Below are 4890 nucleotides of genomic sequence, written 5' to 3'. Positions count from 1 at the left end.
GCTGCTGGAATGCAAAACACCAGAAATGGATTGGCTTTTATAGAAGGGGGTTTATTTGGTTACACAATTACAGTCTTAAAGCCATACAGTGTCCAAGGTAACACAGCAACAATTGGGTAACTTCACTTGAGGATGGCCAATGAAGTCTAGAAAACCTCTGTTAGCTGGGAAGGCACCTGGCTGGTGTCTGCTCCAGAGTTCTGGTTTCAAAATGACTTTCTCTCAGGACATTCTTCCCTAGGCTTCAGCTCCTCAAACTGTCACTCTTAGTTGCTCTTGGGGCATTTGTCCTCTCTTAGCTTCTCTGGAGCAAAGGTCTGCTTTCAAAGGCTGTCTCCAAAATGTCTCTGTAAGCTGAAGCTCCTCTCTCAGCTCCTGTGTATTCTTCAAAGTGTCCCTCTTGGCTGTAGCAAGCTCTCTCCTTCTGTTTGAGCTTATATAGTGCTCCAGTAAACTAATCAAGGCCCATTCTGAATGGGCAGGGCCACACCTCCATGGAAATTATCCAATGAAAGATCTCACCCACAGATGAGTGATCACATCTCAACGGAAACATCCAATCAAAAGTCTCCAACCCATTCAACACCAATACGTTTCCTGCCCACACAAGACTGCATCAAAGACAATGGCATTTTGAGGGACATAATACATCCAAACCAGCACAATTCCATAATATGAGAAATAAAATATAATATGTTCTCTGCCTCCCTTCCAAGAGGAAAGCAGGAGGGATATTATCAACCCCATTTCCAGTGACTACAGGATCAGAATATCTTGTGCATTGGGTTCTCTGATCCTTATTCTTTCTGAGACCCTTCAGCTCTCTTTTCTTATTGTGCCAATCCTGAAATATGAGCAAATTTCTCCCAGCAACTAAGTTGCCACACAAAGAAGAATATTTACATTTGAAAACACTGTTAACTTTTTTTAACGTTGCTGAAATTTAGGAAATGCTGAAACCTGTAAGTATCAGCAGCAGTTGAACCATCTAGAATGAGTAGATCTAATGATGCCTAATTCAGACATATTTTTAAGGCCCATACTTTTATGTGATGCTTCAAACCAATTATTTCAGGCATAGTGGCAATCTTTTTCTTTGCAAATGTCTATGCTAGCCACAGTAAAATGTTTGCTGATGCATGTAATGGATGTTTTAATTCACAGTATATAGTTAGAAAATAGAACCCCTAAGAAATCATTAAGAAGAAAGTTAGCTGACGGTAAAGCACTTTGTAGTCCTCATTTCACTGTGAATTATGTCCCTTGATCTGAAATATGTCCGCACAAAGAAAGTGCAAGATATTGTGTGAAGCAACTGGAAATGAGAGTAAAGAGAATTTCATAGATGGAAACGGTGGTAAAAAGAACTTTATTACCCAATTCATTAATCTGGACTTGAATACTTAGGTTATTACATAGTTTATACCATATGATTTTCTTTCCTCCTCTACATTTATTTAAAGTTTGTAGAAGGCAGAGACACTGGGAGAGAATGGAACAAAAGTTACTTTAATTTAATTTGGGAATAGCTTTCTGAATTCTCATACCCGCTAGCCCCCATCAATTTCACAGAGTTACAGGACTATGAGAGAAAATTCTCCTGAAATCTCAATTCTCCAAATGCCATAAGAAATGATAACTTAAAGGAGAAAAAATGAAGGACAATACCCAAAAATGATATTAAGAATTAGAAGTCTATCTTAATCCCTCTCTTATCTTTCCTTTGTAAAAGTAAAATTAATATATGAATATATTCAATATATTAGTTCACATTACTTTTTTGTTATTAGAAAAGTTGTAGTCTTACAGAAAAAATCATGCATAAAATAGAGTTCCATTTACCACCTTATATTATTAATACCTAGCATTAGTATGGTACATTTGTTACAACTGATGCAAGAACATTATTATAATTGTATTATTAACTACAGTCCATGGTTTACATTAGGGTTCACTGTGTTGTACAGTCCTATTAAAAAAACATTTTATTCTAGCAATATATATATATACAACCCAAAATTTCCTCTTTTAACCACATTGATGTCAATACAACAATGTGAATGTAATTAACAGCACAGAATTATATTTGTATCACTTTTGGAAATTTATATTCACATCACTTTTTCAGATAATAATATTGAATGAAGGTCTACAAAATATGCTGCCCATTTAGATAGCAATAAACTTTACTGGGTTGCGTTAGCGATAAACCAGTTCACTCGGGAGCACTCGGAAGGAAGCTTCTTGGTGGGATTCGTCCGCTCTCCGAGACTCTGAGGCAAAGTTCCGTGGTTCGCACCAGATAGGCGCCGTCGCGTCAAGATGGGTAAAGGAGACCCCAACAAGCCGAGAGGCAAAATGTGCTCGTACGCCTTCTTCTTGCAGACCTGCCGGGAAGAGCACAAGAAGAAGCACCCAGACTCTTCCGTCAACTTCGCCGAATTCTCCAAGAAGTGTTCTGAGAGATGGAAGACAATGTCTGCAAAGGAAAAGTCCAAGTTTGAAGATATGGCCAAAAGTGACAAAACTTGTTATGACAGGGAGATGAAAAATTATGTTCCTCCCAAAGGTGATAAAAAAGGAAAGAAAAAAGATCCCAGTGCCCCTAAAAGGCCACCATCTGCTTTCTTCCTGTTTTGTTCTGAACACCGTCCAAAGATCAAAAGTGAACACCCAGGCCTGTCTATTGGGGATACTGCAAAAAAATTGGGTGAAATGTCGTCTGAACAGTCAGCCAAAGATAAACAACAGAAAGCAACGAAGCTAAAGGAGAAATATGAGAAGGATATTGCTACATACCATGCCAAGGGCAAAAGTGAAGGCGGAAAGAAGGGCCCTGGCAGGCCAACAGGCTCAAAGAAGAAGAAGAGCCAGAAGATGAAGAGGCAGAGGAGGAGGAAGAAGAAGATGAAGATGAGGAGGAAGAGGATGAAGATGAAGAATAAATGGCTATCCTGTAATGATGTGTGTGGAGTGTGCATGTGTGCTCAGGCAATTGTTTTGCTAAGAATGTGAATTCAAGTGCAGCTCAATATTAGCTTCAGTATAAAAACTGTACAAATTTTTGTATAGCTGATAAGATTCTTTGTAGAGAAAATACATTTTTAAAAATGCAGGTTGTAGCTTTTTGAGGCGCTACTACATACAGTTTGATTTTAAAGCTTCTAATGTTGAATGTTTCTATTTAATGGTTTCTTTAATTTCTTGACTTGGAATGGTAGCACAGCGAACTCCTAGGAATTAGTAGTAAATTTTGGGTTTTTTAGGATGTTGCATTTTTTTTTTTTATTTTGTAATAAAATTATGTATATTAAAAAAAATAAACTTTACTAAGGTTGAATGCTGGTGGTAAGGTCACAAGGGTTTGTTTACCTATTTTTTGCTACTTTGAGTTTTAGAATATAGACTTAAAGCTTGAGTTATTATTCACATCTTCCAGGTATCTGTGTAAAGGAACATCTACAGAGAGTACTTTAATTTGTCATCAATAATCTATTTATTGTATATTTAGGTTATTATATTTTATACAGTATGTGTATTGCATATATAAATTATATAACAATAACAACTGCAATAAGAGATGGAGGATGGGGCAGAATATAAAGCTCCATCCTCCCCATGAAATTAAAATATCTGTTGTTAGTTTTTTCTTACAAAGGAACTAGGAAAAAGTCTTAATCCATGATTATGAAAAATTTCTATCCAGTCTAAGTCTCCCATGTGCCTGCATATTCTTATTGTTCTACACAGGCACTGAATTCTACTTTCTGGTTCACAACCTGCGGCTTTGAAATGTGGTAACTTGTCCAAGATGAAAACCATATTTCAGAATTCCCTTCTCCATATGTTTCCAGTTAGGTTGGGAAAGGAGAGATTCTTGTGGAGATTTGGAAGGAGTGCTGCCAATTATGTGTTGGCTCATCTTGTTAGTGGGGTGAAGCAGCGAGGCCTACAACTGCTTCACCTTTCCTGAGATATCCTTTTGGCACGTGAGTCTCTTGGGCCAAGCATATGTGTTTTTAGCTCCATGATGAAGGGCTCTCTGGCTTCCGAAGACACCCAAACCACCAGAGTCAGAGGCAATAAGAGTTGACATGACTTTTAGTCCTTTCTTATGGGTTCCAGCTTGATCTTTTGGGTTCATGCTTATTTTTGATTGCCCCAACTTTACATCCATCTTCTCTTCCAAACTGAGAATATGCTGTGGAGTTCAAGCTTCAGCATCACATGCGAAGACAACAGGCTTACTGAGACCGCTTAACCAACTCCCATAGTTACATAAGTTCAAAAATAGTAGACAGTGGTAGCCAGCCTTTAATATGCCCCTCAGGGCTCACTTCCTGCTTGGTATTCACAACCCTGTGTGGTCTTCTCCAACACTGTATCAGGGTTGGCTCACATGACCAATAGAATATGGAACATGTGAAGGTATATTACTCCCATGATCAGGTTATAAAAGCCTAAATCTTCTGTCTTGGAAAGCTGTAATTCTTGCTCTCTGTTGGATCACTTTAGGGATGCATGATCCCTGTTGTGAGCAGTACTATAGAGTGAGACACCAGGGTGTCAAGGAACTGAAGTTTCTGGCCAACAGCCAGCAAGGAACTGAGAACTGCCAAAAGCTGTGTGGGTGATCTTGATGCAAACCGTTCCCAGTTGTGCCTTCAGAGAGTACTGCAGCCCTGACCAACAACTTAAATGCAACCACATGAGACACTTTGAGCCAGAAACATCCAGCTAAATCTTTCTTAACCCACAGAAACTGTGAGATAATAAATGTTTGTTGTTTTAAGCTGCTAAATTTTAGGATACTTTATAACACAGCAATAGATAACAAATAAAGGACCATTTACCAAATCCTACTCTCTGCTAATGAATTTACATGATGTA

General features: G+C 38.3%; 1 pseudogene; it reads left to right on the top strand.

The window, feature by feature from the left end:
- Positions 1 to 2195: 2195 nt before the first annotated feature.
- On the top strand, positions 2196 to 3143 carry LOC119507166 (annotated as a pseudogene).
- The last annotated feature ends 1747 nt before the right edge of the window (positions 3144 to 4890 follow it).

This window comes from Choloepus didactylus, chromosome 12, assembly GCF_015220235.1.
Source record: "Choloepus didactylus isolate mChoDid1 chromosome 12, mChoDid1.pri, whole genome shotgun sequence".
Lineage (NCBI taxonomy): Eukaryota > Metazoa > Chordata > Mammalia > Pilosa > Megalonychidae > Choloepus > Choloepus didactylus.
Note: the sequence above shows the minus strand (reverse complement) of the source record. Positions and strands in the feature narration are given on the sequence as shown.